Source organism: Vulpes lagopus, chromosome 15, assembly GCF_018345385.1.
Source record: "Vulpes lagopus strain Blue_001 chromosome 15, ASM1834538v1, whole genome shotgun sequence".
Classification (NCBI taxonomy): Eukaryota; Metazoa; Chordata; class Mammalia; order Carnivora; family Canidae; genus Vulpes; species Vulpes lagopus.
In genome coordinates this window covers 27,108,377-27,126,999 of record NC_054838.1, presented here as the reverse complement: position 1 = coordinate 27,126,999, position 18,623 = coordinate 27,108,377, and the positions used below count along the sequence as shown (strand labels likewise).

Here is an 18,623-nt window from a genome sequence, read left to right as displayed (position 1 = left end):
GTTCCCACCAACAGTGTATGAGGGTTCCTTCTTCTCCATATCCCTGCCAACATCTGTTGTTTCTGGTGGTTTTGATTTTACAAGGCTAGAACTTCTTAAAAACAACTCCAAATTCTTTCTACCATGTCATCCTTTTAATTTTAAATACATGAAACAAAAAATTACATATAATACATATATGTTACATTTTAAAAATAAATTACTTGTACTGTCTAATAAGTCTAAACTGCTATAAGGCTTATAATGAAAAAGCAAATTCTTTGCTCTTCAGTAGCAACTATTTTTAGCTGTTTCTTCTTTACCTTCATATTTCTAAGTAATATGATTGTATTAATTTTCCTATTCTTTCATATTCTTTCCGCTTTAGACATCATCTACTGTCTTCCTATTATGAAAAGTAAAAATTCAGCTCATTTATACTACTCTCCTCTTACACAAACATTTTATACCCTCACCCATACATCATCTATGGACTTTTTATTAAAGAATATGAGGATTTAATTACCCTCCCAGATAAGTTCTCCTTATTCTCAAGATATTCAGTACCACATTTTTGTTAGATCAATATTTAGGGCTTATTGTGTCTGCAGAAATATTGTTCACTGCCTAGCCATGTAATATACTATTCCTTTTTTTGAAACTTTATTTATATTTACTTAAGATTTTATTTATTCATTCATGAGAGAGAGAGAGAGCGAGAGAGAGGTAGAGACACAGGCAGAGGGAGAAGCAGGCTCCATGCAGGGAGCCCGACATGGGACTTGAACCTGGGAATCCAGGATCACGCACTGCGCCAAAGGCAGGTGCTCAACCACTGGGCCACTCAGGTGTCCCTTGAACCTTTTTTTAAAAAGGTTTATTTAGGGATCCCTGGGTGGCGCAGCAGTTTAGCACCTGCCTTTGGCCCAGGGCGTGATCCTGGAGACCCGGGATCGAATCCCACGTCGGGCTCCCGGTGCATGGAGCCTGCTTCTCCCTCTGCCTGTGTCTCTGCCTCTCTCTCTCTCTTACTGTGTGCCTATCATAAATAAATAAAAATTAAAAAAAAATAAAAAGATTTATTTGAGAGAGAGAGACAGAGAGAGAGTGAGGGTGGGGGAGGCAGAGGGAGAGACAATCTCAAGCAGGCTCCATGCTTAGTACAGAGCCCAACTCAATCTTACACCCTGAGATCATGACCTGAGTGAGCTGAACCCAAGAGTCAGAGGCTCAACTGACTGTGCCACCCAGGCACCCCTGTACTTTTTTGTTTTTCCTTAAGTGATAATTGTCATTTTTCCTACTTGTGGAGTAACTATCTTGATGGCAGTATTACTTGTGTACTTATATACTTATCACTAGATCCTCCCCAAACTAGGATCAAACCTTGAATGATAATTTTCCTGGGTATAGAATTCAAAGCTGAAATAATTTCCCTTTGGAATTTCTAAAATATTGTTTCACTGTCATTTAACTATACACATGGCAGCCAAGAAATGTGATAATATTCTAATTCCCAGTCTTTTGTATGTGAGCTGATTCTTCTCTTGGGAAGCTTGTAGCGTTTTATTCTTTAACCTCAGTATTCTAAAATCTCACAGACCTAAACTTCTGTTTGGGTCTTTTTTCATCTGTCCTGTTGAGCACTTTGTGTGTCCTTTCATTTTTTTTAATACTTTAAAAAAAATTTATTTATTTATGATAGTCACAGAGAGAGAGAGAGAGAGAGAGAGAGAGAGAGAGAGAGGCAGAGACACAGGCAGAGGGAGAAGCAGGCTCCATGCACTGGGAGCCCGATGTGGGATTCGATCCCGGGTCTCCAGGATCGTGCCCTGGGCCAAAGGCAGGCACCAAACCGCTGCACCACCCAGGGATCCCCTTGCGTGTCCTTTCAATGTGAAGTTGCTTATCCCCTAATTCTGATAATTTATTATTGTTGTTGTTGTTTTTGTTATTAGCAGCCACAGCATTGTTTTGTCATCTCCTCCACTTCCTGTTACTTCTGGGTCTCCTTCTTTCTTTTTTTCCCTCTTTTTAGACTTTAAAAAACAGGCATTACAAATGAGACTTTAAAAAGCTGATCAGAGTTTATATACTAGCGGTGCTTGCAGACTAGGGGGTTTCACTGTAGACTGAGTGTGGATTGAAACCTAGCTCTTTCTGTGGGGCACATGTCAATCCCAGTAGCTTTCATTGCTGGGACTCTATTTCTCCAGAGGGAATCTCAATCTTCTGTGTAGGAGTATAATCTGGATCCCATTCTGAGATTTAAAGTAGGAAAAACTGGTTCAGGGGAATTCAGTGTTGGTATGTTGGACTCTACTGAATTCCACCCATTGTTCTCACTTTACTGAATCCCATTATTTTTAGTAAGGCATCTTACTTCTTGCCCCAATATACCAGCAGTTCAGAGTTCAGAGCTTCTTTGGTTCAATGTTTTCAGGAAGTAAACCTCCATTCTCCCACTGGCGTGTGTGCAGGGACAGTTGCTTGGCTATACACAGGGTGAGTGAAGTGAACTGAGAATCTTCTCTTTGTGTATAGACTTTCAACCAGTCCTCCTGCTTTTTGACCTACTCCTTACCCTGCGCTCTATGATGCCTCTAAATCCTGTCCTTCTGGAGTCCTATGGTTTGAATTACATCGATACTTGAAGGCTTAGGTTTTGGTTTTCTCTATTTTGCCAACTCTGTTTATCACTCATTTATCTGTTGGCATTCTTCTAAAATTTTGTTGATTATCACTCACTCTTGTCTCTTCTGTTCTCTTCATCCTCACGAGTTTGCAAGTTTGAATTGTTTTAGCTTTATTAGTAGCATTTCATTAGGGAGCTGACATAAAGGAATATATTTGACTTGTGTAACATGCAGTCCCCTATATATACAACTGCTTTTCAGTAGTAGCTAACAACCTTCCTTACAGTCTTTTCCAGAGCACTCAACAGAGTTCTATTTCCTGTCTTTAAGGCTCTCTCTAGGCATGCTCCAACTGCCATATTCTATCCATCCTCGAAGAGATAACACAAGTTCCATTTCCTGTAGGTGACTCTCTGACTACTCCAGGATAAGGGAGCAGTTAACCCCTTTCCCCAAATCCTTTCCTACACCACATTTGCATATGCTGTCTTTGGAAAGCATATGCTTAACTGAGTTGGTACTTAATATTTGTTAATTAATAAATCAAAGCTGTATGGGAGAGAATGAGAGGCATCATGACACACTGCGATGAGCTTCAATGCAAAAGATATGGTTGTGAATAATAGTACTGTCACTTGTTAGTTTGATTTTGACTAAGTCATTTCGCTTCTCTGAGGAGTTTCAGTTTCCTTACTGGTAAAATGTTGAATACTGTCTTACAGAGCTGTTGTAAAGTTTAAATAAGATAAAGTGCATAGAGTGCACCAAACAATATCTGGTACATAGTAAGTGCTCAATAAACTATACTCTTTATATTATCATTGTCATAGCATCTACCATAGGCTGGGCATAAAATTGGTGCTCAATGATGGCTTATCACTTAACTAATTAGAATGAGAATCAGAAAAGGGACAAAGAGAGTTCAACTCAAAGGGAACAAATCTTAAGTTCATTGTTCACTTTTTTAAATGCTAACTTTTACTAATTTACTAAGCTTCTGACTGCAAGCACCTCAAAGAAGCAGCAATGAACACGATACATGTCAATATCTTTAAAACAATTGCACAGGGAAATGGAAAGACTGATTCATGAAGTGGGTGATCAGAAGATCTAGGGGAGGGATCCCTGGGTGGTGCAGGGGTTTGGCGCCTGCCTTTGGCCCAGGGCGTGATCCTGGAGATCTGGGATCAAATCCCATGTCAGGCTCCCGGTGCATGGAGCCTGCTTCTCCCTCTCTCTCTGCCTCTCTCTCTCTCTCTGACTATCATAAATAAAAAAAAAAAAAAAAAAAAAAAGAAGATCTAGGGGACGGAGCTCTGCTGCATGATCATGAGCGAGGGCTAGCCAAAGAATTTTCAAACTTCTTTTTTGTAGCCCTGGAATCCTTTGTTCACATTTAATATTATCTCTAGAAGCTCAAAATAGAGAATAAATAGGGAACTGCTCTAACTGTAGGAAGTGGTAGAGTCGAGTTGGAGCCCAGGCAGGTATCCCATCTTGCAGGTTCAATGCTCCTGAACAACATTTCTAGGAGCTTTTCAAAGTTCTGTGAGTCCACTTTAAATGTTCTAAAATTACAGGTTTGTACCATGCATCTAAGGATTTTGATATAACAATATGGTTTGTGTAGCACACATTTACAGTGTGAGCAAGGAAAGAACATCAGCCCAGTCAGTCCCGTTTCTGGTTTTGCCCACTTCTGATAGTGTCAGAGGTCAAATTTGGCTAAGAGGGTGTCAAATCTTTATGTATTCACTTGAGGCGCAGGTCCCTGTCTACAGAAGGTATCTTTCTGGACTTCTCAGGGAAAGTGTATAAAAATGAAAGGGGTAGGATGGGGTTCAATGTTTTTTTTTTGTTGTTGTTGTTGTTTTAGTTTTAGGAGAGGGAAAGGAAACTCTGCTGAGCTCGGTCCCTCGTCCCCAAAATCAGGGTCTGAGCTGAAATCAAGAGTAGGAAGTTAAACTGACTGAGCCATCCAGGGGCCCTAGGGTTCAGTCTTATATGCTATACTATATCAGGTGGAGCTGAGCCACTATTAAAATGTTAATACTTCAGGAAAGAAAGAAATATAAATTTTTACTAAGTAATTCTTGAACAATTATTAGTAGCAACAGGAAGAAACAGAAGGAGTTAGGCTGAGGAGGGGAAAAACAAGGACAGGGCAAGGGGAGAAAGAAGTACCTTTACTAAGTTCTTATACATTCTATTCTTCCATCCAACAAGTATTTATTTAGTTCACTAGGGTAGGCATTGTAAATCAGCTCTGTCTCTGGAATGACAGTCCTAGACTCACAGTGTGTTCTCACCACGTAATGTATGTTAATCTTGAACAAGTCACATAACCAATCTGTACCTTGTCTATTTGTCTCATAAGATTGCTGTAAGAGTTCAGTCAGATATTTATAGAGAATGGGAACTCCTGAGGCTTGATTCTTAAAGGGCAGTCATTAAAACTGTTGAAGGCCTGGGCTCTAAGCTCAGGAGTTTGGACTTTATCTTCCTTGTCAGCAGTGAGAATCTATTACAGGGTTTTGTGGTTTTTTTTTTTTTAAGATTTTTATTTATTTATTCATGAGAGACAGAGGGGGGGGGGGCAGAGACCCAGGCAGAGGGAGAAGCTCCCTGCATGGAGCCTGACATGGGACTCGATCCCAGGTGTTCAGGATCACACCCTGAGCAGAAGGCAGCACCAAACCCCTGAGCTACCCGGGCTACCCTACTACAGGGTTTTAAGCAGGAGACTGAAGGAGGAAAAGAACTCCTGAAGCAGCTCTGAGGGTCAGGCTTAAAAAAAAAAAAAAAAAAAAAAAAAAGACTGAAGTACTCTTTCCTTTTTTTTTTTTTTTTTAAAGATTTTATTTATTTATTCATGAGAGACAAAGGCAGAGCGAGAAGCAGGCTCCATGCAGGGAGCTCGACATGGGACTCCATCCTGGGACCCCAGGATCATGACCCAAGCCGAAGGCAGATGCTCAACCCCTGAGACACCCAGGCATCCCTGAAGTACTCTTTCCTCTAAAAAATCTTATTTCGCATTCCATCAAAACCTGCCTTCACCAACTACTATCAATACCACACTTCCCTAAAGAGCTCCTTCTGCTCTCATTTCTGACTGGGAAAGGCAGATGCCAAGAAACGAAGGCAAATAAAATATTGCTTTGGGTCTGTCTAACTGCCTCAAATTAGTCTCTGAAATAAACACCTTTTGTAACAACTTCCTACTGCACCACCCAAAGAGTCTAAGCAGTTTTTAAGTGGAATTTTGGTTTCAATTAGCTTGAATTTCAGCTTTACTTTGATTGGTTTAGAACTCCATGGGAGCAATTAAGCTTTTGTGCAACTCAAGAGTAGGCTAGTAGGTAAAAACTACACATACATGATAAATTAGATGGGGAATTGGGAAGAAGCAATGTTCAGTGGTTTCCCTGGAAAAATGAACAAATGCTATTGTCTATTAGCAAAAGAAAATTCCTATACTAAAATAACCAGGAAGATCTGGCTTTATAGTTATTGAAACAAGTGAGAGGAAAGAAAACTAGGGCAAAGAATACATTTAGACTTCAACAATTATAATCATGTCAATTCCATTAAGTATCTTCCTCTATTTTCCTTTCCCACACCATCTTCTTGTATAAAAAGATATTTTTATACAAGATATTTTTCCAAAACCACATGCTGGTTTCATCCCAAATCACTATACATTCACTGTTTCACCAAATTAGACAGATCAACTATGACATTAGAGCCTTTGTAGTTGAAATTAACTAGTTCCTTTAGCTTGATAAATGGTGCTCCATTGACTAGGTAAGACCATTTGCAGCTCTGTAGATCATATTTTAAAATAAAGTGTGATTGTACTTCTAAGAAATAAATGCTGAGTTCTTGTACTCAGTGAGCATCTGCTTATTGAGCTAAGAGACCTAATTTAATATCAAAGTGCTCAATTTTATTTTTATTTTTTAAACATACAATTTTTCCAGGCCAGGAAAGACTCTAGGGGTTCAGGAATCATTTTGTCATTTAGGTTTTGGCAGGAGAAATTCAGCTTAGACAACAGACACATGCACATGCGCCTGCGCGCACGTGTGCATGCACACACACACACACACACCCTTCCAAACTATATTCATCTACACAAGGCCACTTACTGCGTGGCTTATTAGTTCCATATGGGACTTGAGCTAAGCTGCATGATATGTTTGATACAAACCGTCTGTTACCGTGAGGGAATGTGGATTAATACAATGCTTCAATAAAGGTTACTAAAAGATCAACACTTTCGTGATGGGATTACAATGAATTTGACTACAAAGAGAATTGGTCTATAGGAACTGAAAAAATAAGAAATTAAAAACGTACATATGCATCAAAGACTTAACTCTGGAGTTTTGGCTTATGTAGTCAAAAATCTCTATTGGACTAGTTACCAATATTTTATTTTTAAATGCTTAGGTTTCACTGACATGAAAAGAACTACATTAAGAGCTTAAAAAAAAAGGTACCACCACATCACAAATAAAAAGAATAAGAAAGTATTCTTAGAAGAAACTACAACTCTTTCAAAGATATGGAAAAGCTACTTAAAGAATATTTAATATGAGCAATAATATTGTTTCTTACAGTGAGTCATTGCAATATATACCTCTAAGGAAAAGTATAAAAACCTGATTATGGGCCTCTGGTTGTAAGCACAACCTAAGTACTTTTCCATCCCTGTCTACAAACTATGCCAGTTCTTTTCCAAAATAGGTATGTTTTAATGTAAACACTGGATACAGCTGACCTCAGACCTCAGAAAAGCCCAAAAGTCAAGTCTAAGAAATGGAAATGTTTCTTCTATTCCTCCTCCCATTTATACTATCGACTACTCTTTGAATCATGGGATTTATAGTAGAACTGAATGGCACCTTTGAGAGCTTCGGCCCACCTGCTTCAATGACCCTGTATGGTAAGTGCAAGGTTATGCAACCTATCTATGGTTGAACGGGTTGAGTCTGGGGCACAGAATCTAAGTTTGCTGAGTTCTAACCACAAGCTCTTGTCTTCATACTGCATGTTGTATTTATGAAGTGCAGGTTATATCTGAGCCAAACTTATCATTATAAAATCTGTCATATTAAAAACACTTCAATTAAGATAGTCCTTTGCTTCAGAAAGTTATGTTTGCAAGAAAATAACTGGAAGCACTATTACACTGATGCAACTCTGGAGTCCACCTAATCTGTAAGTGTGTTCTCTGTCACTGCAAATTCTTAGGAGTTGCTACAGAGGGTCAGCAAGGCACACTGCAAATGGACAAGCAAGGCAGAACTGGACATCTGTCAAAGGCAGGTAAATCACACCCTTGATAGCAAACCGATAGCAATTGGTTTTAATGATCATCAAAGAAAGGCTATGTTCTCTGGAGGATAACGGCTATGTTAGTGGACAAGCTTGTATAGGATCCGCTGAAACAGACATTCATGCTGTCAGGCCTAGCTCTCTGCTCTCATGTTAACAGTCCTGTGCATTCTGATTTACCCCAAACTACCTTCTACTGACCTTTGACCCAATCTGGATTCCTGATTCCTTTAGCAGCTATACCTTGTTCCCTAAACAATTCAAACTTAGCATTTCTGCTTTCAGTTCACTGACTTTGATGCAATATGGTGCAAAGAGATATATTAGACCAAGAAGATCATAGTCTAACAAGGCAGAAATTGTTTTCTAGAATGTCTTATAAATGGAATCACAGAATATGTAGCTTCTTGTGTCATTTATGTTTTTGAGATTTATCCATGTTGTACGTGGATCCTTTTTATTGCTGGTGGTATTCCATTGTATGGATATACCATTAATTGTTTATCTGTATGTCAGTTGATGAACATTTGGGTTGTTTCATGTTTGGGCTATCGTATTTTTATTCCTCTTGGACCAATACTTATGAGTGGAATTTCTGGACTGAATGGTAGATATATGCTTTACTGTATTTTAAAAATGCCACACTGTGGGGGCACCAGGGTGGGTCAGTTAGGTGTCTGTCTTCAGCTCAGGTCATGATTTCAGGGTCCTGAGATCGAGCCACACTTCAGGCTCCCTGCTCAGCAGGGAGTCTGCTTCTCCCTCTCCCTCTTCCCCTCTCTCTGCTCATGCTCTTCCTCTCCCTCTCAAATAAATAAAATCTTAAGAAAAAAAATGCCAAACTGTTATTCAAAGTGGCTATACAATTTTGCATTCTCATCAGCCATATAGGAGTGTTTCAGTTGCTCTCTATCATCATTAGGACTTGATACTGTCAGTTTTAAAAATTTTAGCCATTCTAGTAAATATGTAGTAGTATCTTACCATATATTTAATCTGCATTTCCCAAATCACTAATAATATTGAGCATTTTTTCATATGCTTTTCTTGCCTTCTGTTCTCTTCTCCTGGTTCCCTTGTAGTTTCCGTAAGCTACTTCTGGTGAATACCTGATACATCTGATTAATATCCTCTGAGTAATCTTAATACTTTCTAATTGATAATCCTCTAGTTAATACCATTTCTACTTAATCTAGCTAGAGTAGATTCTGTTTACAACAACACCACAATCCTATTTGTAATAAGGAGCCACAGGGGATTCTTATGTGTGTAAAAGTCAAAAATGAAAATGCTATTATGAATATAGGAATTCTCTCATAGAAATTTAGGGTAAATCTAAGTATCAGTTTTATTGTAAGGAAAAATGCCCTTAAATCAGTGCTCATAAACTTGATTATATAAGGAATAGAAAAGTCCGTTCTGGCATCTCTGCAGAAACGTACAATGACCACAAATACCTGACAAGGTCACTGGTAAAAGTTACTTAATTCAATTCCACAAATTATTATGAACAGTGTGCATGTATGTGTGTGTATATGAGGGAGGTCTGATAATGACAGAAATGGAGACATGTATAAGGCATTGCTTGTAAATGAGGGAAATTTAGAAATTGAATATATGCTAAGCCTTTGGTCAGGTTCTATGGTGAAATAATGACTGTATTACCGACAATGAAAATAATGCTAGAGCTGCTAATATATTTACTGAGTGATTAAGTATATGCTAGGCATATCATAATCAGTCTTCACTATTACTCTCTTACAATTGAAGATTCTAAGGCTTAGGATTAGTAAGTGATAGAGCTTGAGCTGGTACCCCAGGTCTGTCTGATCCTAGCACTTTGGACTCTTAACCCCTCAAGAATGATGATGATAATGGTAATCTCAATAGCATCTACTGTTCTTCTGAACCTGCAATCTATGACAGCCATGGAACTCGACTGCTTGTGTCATATTTAATATTCATAATAACCCCATGACATCGGCAGTATAATTTCCACTCTACACATGATAAAGTTGTAAAGGTTAAAGCAGTTACCTGAAATTTCACAGGTAAGCAAGCCGAGAGGCTGGAATTTGAATTCAATGGATATTTTATGTTACAACATAGAGTCTAAGTTCTGCTTATACGTTGGTTAGAAAAGATTCTTTCCTCTTTTTTTAAAAAAAAATTTAAAAAAGATTTTATTTATTTATTCATTAGAGACAGAGAGAGAGAGGTAGAGATACAGGCAGAGAGAGAAGCAAGTTCCTCACAGAGAGCCCGATGAGGGACTCGATCCCGGGACCCCCGGATCACGCCCTGAGCCAAAGGCAGACGCTCAACTTCCTGAGCCACCCAGGCGTCCCAAAAGATTATTTTCTCATTCCTTATTTAATTCTAATACTTGGAAAGAGACTCTCAGCTCTTCAGAGAAATACATCCTTTCTCTTGATATGAGACATTTGACAATAGCCACATCTCTACTCAGTTGTCGTTCAACTAAGGTATACATATTTAGTCTTTTAAAATCTTTGCTTGTAAATTAATCCCTACAGCCTCTTCATCATTCTTGATGTCTCTGAACTCCCTCCAGTTTCCCTTAAAGACTCTGGTAACGAGGTGCCCTAAATGGAACACAGTTTTCCAGAATGCTCCTTTCCCTTAATGATTTTTTTCCCTTAAAATATTAATTTTGTTGTAATATCTACTTCATGCCTTTCAAATATTTTTGTGGAACTCTTCTGACCTCACTTGATTTGCACTGGAGTCTAAAGCCCATGTGTCCATTGTTTTATTTATTTATTCATGAGACACACACACACATACACACACACACACACACACACACACAGAGAGAGAGAGAGAGAGAGAGAGAGAGAGAGAGAGAGAGACAGGCAGAGGGAGAAGCAGGCTCCATGCAGGGAGCCCGACATGGGATTCGATCCCGGGACTCCAGGATCAGGCCCTGGGCTGAAGGCGGTGCTAAACCACTGAGCCACCCGGGCTGCCCGTGTCCATTGTTTTAGTCTCTTTAGTTGATCATAAATAAATGTAGTTTCAAAAAAAAGAAAAAGAAAAAGGAAAACAAGACAAAAATGTTAATGAACTGTCAAGTACATACTGCTCCTCCAACTGGACAAATACTCTTACAGTTTCGTCTGGAATAATTTTATTCACCTTTTGATCTCAATTTATTTAATGAAAAACAATTAATTCGTTAGCTATGTACTGAATGCCTACTATAGGTAAGGTAGCCAAAGTTGTGATGAGGTATCACAGAATGATTCAGCCATGAATGCTACCTTGAAGGAGGTTTCCTTTTAAATGAACCTAGAAGGAAAGTACAACCTTCTATGAGAGTTTGAAGGATGGTGTAGTGGTCAGAATTTTAAGATGGCCCCCATGACCTTCATTCCTGGTATTACTCTCCTGATTATTTTATGTTTATGGCAAAGGGAGATTATCTGGATAGGCCTAATCTGATCACATGAGCCATTTATTTTTATTTATTTTTTATTCATTCATTCATGAGAGAGAGAGAGAGAGAGAGAGAGAGAGAGAAAGAGAGAGGCAAAGACACAGGCAGAGGGCGAAGCAGGCTCCATGCCAGGAGCCCGACGTGGGACTTGATCCCGGGACTCCAGGATCGCGCCCTGGGCCAAAGGCAGGCACTAAACCGCTGAGCCACCCAGGGATCCCTGACATGAGCCATTTAAAGCAGAGAGTTTTCTCTGGCTTGCAACAGAAGAGAAAGCTCTGAAGGATCTGAACTATGAGAAAGGCTTGATGGGACATTACTGGTCTGAAGACAGGTCCTCTAGGAGCAAAGGCTGGCCCCTGGCTAAAAGCTAGCAAGTAAATGCACACTTCAGACCTACAGCTGCAAGGAACTGCCTTCTGCCAACAATTTAAATGAGCTTGGAAGCGGATTATTCCCAAGAGCCTCCAGATAAGAGCTCAGCCTGACCAACACCTTAATTTTGGCTTTCTGAGACCCTAAGCAGAGAAACCAGATGAGCCCACCCAGACTTCTGACCTACAGAACTATGAGATAAAAATGCATGTTGGTTAAGCTGCTAAATTTGTGGTGATTTGTTATGAAGCAGTAGAAAACTAATAAATTATGAAAAAGATTCCTTCTATCTTTTACCTGATATCTAAAGTGAATTCACGGGGATAGCACGGCCTGAGCAGTTTGTTCTTTGATAGACAAATAACATTTTTTTGTATCTACTATGTGTCAGCGCAATGGGGACAGCTCTATACAAGGGCACAGAGGTTTTTAGTTAGCAAATAATATTTTGAACATTAAATACATGCTGAAACATACTTCTCCGATGGCTAATTTAAGTGCTCATGGGAAGGGGGTTAGAAACATTGAAGAATCATCTCCAACTTCATCTATTTTGGGAAGTCTGAGTTTTTGTTCTCCAGAGATACTGATTCTCTAAAATATTCCTTGCAAGATCCTGTCAGGCTAAGAGCCAAATTTGGATGTTCAAATTTATAGAAGACAGACTGAGTAACTAAAAACACACAAATGACTAGTTCAGAACAGGACAAAATCTTTGGTTGTTAAAGCAAAGCACAGCAGTAAGTGACCCTGTTTATCAAGCTGGGAAAACAAAATACATTATATATAAGAATCTTTTTCAAGTATAATAGTCACAAATAAAGAGTTACAATATAAATAAGCATGTTCACTACCACATAATTAGCACAAATGAGGTAAGAGAAAGAGTTAAGAGTTATCAAAATTGGGGGGGAAAGGCAAAATGATAATTTCTTAGAGATGATATGACTATTTATCAAGAAAATCCAAGCAAACAAACTGAAAACTCATCACAAACTGTAAGATAATTCAGTAGAAAGTGTAAAAACAAAAATCAGTAGTCTTCCTTCATTTAAATAACAATGAATTTAAAAATTACATGCTGCCATTTTAAATAGCAACAAAGATAAAATATCTAGAAATAAACATAACCAAAATGGCAAGATATATATGAGGAAAAGTATTATATTCCATTGAGATGCAAAAGAAGATCTTAATAAATATAAACACACCCAATTCTCAGATAGGAAGATGTTATTATAAAGATGGTATTTCACTACAAGTTAATTTACAAATTTATTATACTACAGTAAAAATACCAATAGGATTTTTTAGAACTAGATAAAGTGATTGCAATGTTCCATTTTGTTTTGGTAAATAAAAATACATCTACAGCATTTTCTATTTGTTAGGTCCTACCTAAAGTATTTTATTAACTCATTCAGTTATTGTAAGAACCTTACCAAAGCAACTATCATCATCTTCATATTACAGATGAAGAAACTGTATTCCTCAGCCATCAGAAAGGATGAATACCCACCATTTGCTTTGACATGGATGGAACTGGAGGGTATTATGCTGAGTGAAGTAAGTCAATCGGAGAAGGATAATCATCAGATGGTTTCACTCATACAGGGAATATAAGAAATAGTGAAAGGGATTATAAGGGAAAGGAGGGGAACTGAGTGGGAAAAATTAGAGAGGGAGACAAATCATGAGAGACTCCTAACTCTGGAAAATGAACAAAGGGTTGTGGAAGGAGAGGTGGGCGGGGGGCTGGGGTAACTGGGTGATGGGCACTGAGGAGGGCACTTGATGGGACGAGCACTGGGTATTATACTATATGTTGGCAAATTGAATTTCAATAAAAACAAAGTAAAAAATAATTTAAAAATAAAAAAAACTGAGGTATACAGAGATTAAGTCATTTATTCCTATAGATCCTACATACTATCTACAAGACTATAAACTCCTTAATGGTGGAGATGTATTTTATTTATCATTAAATGCTCAGCACCTAAATTACACCATGTGTAGGCTAACTAAAAAAAAAATTTGTTTTTGAAGGATTGAGTTACAAATTCCAAGGGTGAAATCCATATTTGCTTATTTGATTTATAAAGAAATCTCTCTGGGAAAAGCTTTCTTGAAATTTTGGGACCTAAGCCATAATCTGACAGAAAGTGGGCTGAGCCAAGCTGGACAGTAAATAGTAGGAAAGGAGGGAAGCCAGTGGAATGGGAAGAAAGAACCTAAGCAAAGCTCAGAGACAGGAAAAGTGCATTAGATGAATGTATACGGTTGCAGGGGTGTGTGTTGGGTGGGGGGGCAGGGTAGGTAGTGGCTGAAGAACAGACTTGCCAAGAATTATTTTATTTAGTTTCTCATAATAGAGCAGGAATGCAATTTTTCTTTGACAAAGTGCAATGAAAATAAAGTTTATATAATGTGTTAACCATCTAAACAGATTTGAACAATTCTGGACTTTATTGGGGTTACAAAAAAATCAGCACAAATTTTAGATTGTGTTAAAATTTCCATCAAAAGGTTTGCTAAATAAGAGCTCCATTTGGTATTTAAATATTAGTCTCTAGCACTATCAATCTTTGCACAGGTTACAACACAAAACCACCCCATCAAATCATTAGCTGTTCCAAGAACTATGCCAAGGTTCTTAAACAACATGATGTTCTATCTTCAAACTGCTACTTTCATGTTAACTTCCTAGCTAACTTTCAAAATTCTTACATCAAAAATAGTCTAATAAAAAGCCAATTTAAAATATATGGACTGGCATAGGAGTGGGAGTTAAAAAGTGAAAGGGTCGTGGGTTAGAATACCTGTGTAAACTTGAGGAAGTCACTTAACTCCTCCAAAACCTCTGGTTCCTCATCTACATAATGCCTATCACAATATCTGCTTCATTGGGTTATTGTATGGATTAAATAAAATATTGTATGTTGAACTCTCAATACACTCTGTGATAAGCTATTAATTCTTGTCCTTTTTCCTCAACAGCTACTCTTAAGAACATTACTGTTTTTTACAGTAAACTATTAATACTATACCTCATTTTTCTACTTCATTCATTTCTAGTTTTCCTTTCTAACTTCCTTTAGTTAAGGCTATATGCCATTTTTGGTCTCAACTGAATCAGAAATTTTTAAATGTGACATGTTATAGCCTCGAAAAACAATACTCACCAGAAAGAAAACATCAAGGTAAAAAATATCCATATCATTTTAAAGGCAAGAAATGCCAAAATTAGAGGCCTGGGTGGCTCATTGGTTAAGGTGTCTGCCTTTAGCTCAGGGTGTGATCCTGGGTCCGGGGATTGAGTCCCACATCGAGCCCTCTATGAGGACCCTGCTTCTCCCTCTGTCTGTGTCTCTGCTTCTCTCTGTATCTCTCATGAATAAATAAATAAAATCCTTTTTTTTAAAAAAAAGAAATGCCAAAATTCCATGGATGACTGTAGATTAAAGTAAGAGGATTACAAAACTGACAGAAAAAAGTGGGATGATAGTGATAGGGTTATAAGGTAGAAGGCATTAAACTAGAAGAGGTAAAGGGCAGGCTTACCTAAGTTCATCTGTGTGTATGTATGTATATATATCTTTCAAATAGAATCTGAGCTAGAAATAAACTAGCTATAGTAACAACACCAAGTCTATTCCTTTCTGTTCCACTTTCAGTCTTATACAAGTACAAAGAAGACATGCAGCTGAAATCATGTATTCATTCAGTCAATAGATACTGAACATTTTCTATGTGCTAGGCCATGGGCTGAAGTCAAAAAATAAAGAAGAGGCGGTTTTCCCTTTTAAAGTCATCTTAATAAGGAGTGCCAGGGTGGCTCAGTCAGTTAAGTGTCTGACTCTTCACTTAGGCTCAGGTCATGATTTTGGGGTCCTAGGATCAAGCCATGTGTTGGGCTCCACATTCAGCAGTGAGTCTGCTTGAGGATTCTCTCTCTCCCTCTCCCTCTGCCCTTCCTCTTGCCATGCTCTCTCTCTCACATAAATAAATCTTTTTTTAAAAATCATAATATAATGGAAAAGACATTTAAAAATCAGAATCAATTATGTTAAAGAATAGTAAGTATCATATCAGAGAAAATTATAAAAACACAGAGGAGGGACACCTAATAACTAAGTTCAGGGGAGATGGACTTGGAAAGGAAGTGGTAATCTATCTGGCTACACAGTAAAAGTTGGATTTTACTAGATGAAAGAGTGGGGAAAGAGTATTCCAAACAGAGAAAACTGCATGTGGAAAAGCCCAGAAGCAAAAGGCCAACAGTTTGGAGAATAGCAAGCAGTTTGGCATGAGAACGACAGGGATGAGACTATATTAATGCAGGGTTACTACAGGAGTAGCAGCCTAGAAAGGAAGACCTTTTGCAAGGTTCCAAATTTTGAACTTACTTAACTTCTTACTTTCAAAGAAGTAACCAGCATGGGGGTCCCTGGGTGGCTCAGCAGTTTAGCGCCTGCCTTCGGCTCAGGTGTGATCCTCAAGTCCTGGGATCAAGTCCCCCATCAGGCTCCTTGCATGGAGCCTGCTTCTCTCTCTCTCTCTCTCTCTCTCTGTCTCTCATGAATAAATAAATAAAATCTTAGAAAAAAAAAAGAAGTAACCAGCATATCAGATGATAGTGACTTGGTGTGACAGAGAGTTGAACCTTTAAAAGGTTTCAAAGGATGATGGTTTCACATAAGGAGGGAAATGCCATGCTCTGGAGAAATGGACAAACTACTCATCCCTCTTCTCAATCTTTACCATTTCGCTGTTGCAGAGTGTCAGGCAACAAGGCTCCAATAGAAGGGACTTTAGGTTTCAGTCAGACAGAGAAGGGAAGAGATCTGTGGCTACTAGCGGTGTAGCCGCTAGGGGCTGGCAAGCCATGTCCCGAGGTGTCTGGAGGCTCTTGTTCAGTGTGGATGCCTCTGAAGTCCATGGAGCAGTGTCATCTGGATGAAGACTGTCTGTGTTCAATAGCATTATGGAGAAGTCCATGGTTAAGTCACCAGGAGGTAGGAGCCTACTTTAGTGAAAGCTGCTGGAAGTCTATACAGCAGCAGAAACTGTTAGCTCAAGGAAGGGACTGCCTCAGGGTATTTGTAACTATCCTCAATGTCCTCATTTGCAGAACAGGCTGTTGTTCTGGCAAAATCTGAAGTAAGGTGTACATGTGGATGATAGCAAGAGCCCTGGATGGCACAGAATCAGAGGCGGTTGAGTGTAACCTTAGAAGGCACTTGGCTTCACGTTTTCATAAAACATCTGGGTTACGTAGCATCCTTGACAAAATCATTTAGCCTCTCATATCATTTAGATACTTAATTTCCCCCAAGTTTTTCATTCCCATATTGGGGGGTTCTATCCGCAAAATCATGATTTTTCACATGAACTAAAAATGTCCCCTTTCTGATTTCTACCTATTGGTATTAATTTAATCTGCCAGCAAATTTTACTCCTTTTTTTCCTCTTGACAATGTTACTGATAGAAAGATAGATAATCTTCTTCCCTTGGACATAATCTTTACTTATATTTTTGACTTGTCTAGAAGTCTTTCAGATATAAAGATAGATATTTTCTTCCTTTGGACATAATCTTTACTTACGTTTTTGACTTGTCTAAACTATACATATATAAAACAAACACATTTCAGGTTTACCAATAACTTTCATTACAATTTTGATCTCTATCAGGTCAAGTTGTTATAAAGTCATATTAAGTAAGCCAAGAGAAGGGCTCTTGGACTCTCCAACAGTTGTTTTGTCTGTGTCTTACTGAATGATACAGTAGTGAGAATACCAACTTTTCTTCTGCTAAGGTGCCCTATGTCCAGACCTTTAGCCTCAGTCACATTATACTGTATCATTTCACATGCTCCATAATCCCAACTCCTAGAAATATGTGCCTATCCTTTAAGCTTCAGACTTTAGTTTTTTAAAAGCTATGCTTTTGTCACGCTCTTCCTTCAGTCTGGAAGGTGTAACCTAGTCCTTTCCATCTCTCTGGCTTTTCTAATAAAACTTTACCCTCTCTTCAGGTTTACTACTGAAGAAAAGCTCTCCCTGGTTGAATCAGTAAGAAGGATAATGGGTATCATTTAATGATCAGTCTCCCAGTCCTAAGCTCTTTGTCAGGTTCTTCAATACTTTATGGTGTTTAAAGTTTATTAACCCTCAAAGTATTATTATTTTTGCTTCATAGATGAAAATATATGTTCAGAGAATAAGTATTTCCTAAAAGTTCTACAGCTATTAAAACAAATAAAACTCTAATTTAAAGCCCATGAATATCAAATATTGCTGTTCCCAAGATACTATTTATCTTCTTGATAGCATATATATTATGGATAAACATTACAGAGTCAGAACTAACCTTCCATTTCCCTTGCTTCCTTCATAAATGGTCTAAATGTATGAAGTGTCTCAGAAGGTAATATATCCCTTGTCGATTAGTTTTAAGAAGCATGATGACTATCTCTTAGGGATACTATGGAAAAGTGTTGGAAATTAGAGGAGGTGTCTCTGATCTCTACATTCCGTGACCCAGTGGACTTTAATTCTTGACCAGGAAAAGACAAATATTCAGCAAAGCCTGTTTTTGACTTTGGGATATTCACTAGTAGCACTCAGATCTCATTCTTTTACTGCTGAAAATGCAGTTAAAATCAGATTGAATTTGGTTAAAATAAAGAGAATATTTTAAAATTCACTGTTTCTCATACATTTAAAAAACCCAATTTCTCCATTTAAAAACTTATTTTGGGTACTTATGGGTTAAGTTGGCGGATTGAACAGGTACATTTACTCCCGAAATTCCAATAACAAAGCAG

At 38.2% G+C, this 18,623-nt stretch overlaps 1 protein-coding gene across 2 annotated transcripts in view; it reads right to left on the bottom strand.

Annotated features, from left to right (window-relative positions):
• The window catches only part of UVRAG (UV radiation resistance associated), a 318,666-nt gene that overhangs the window by 29,257 nt on the left and 270,786 nt on the right, over window positions 1-18,623 (bottom strand). The gene's annotated exons all lie outside the window — the stretch shown is intronic.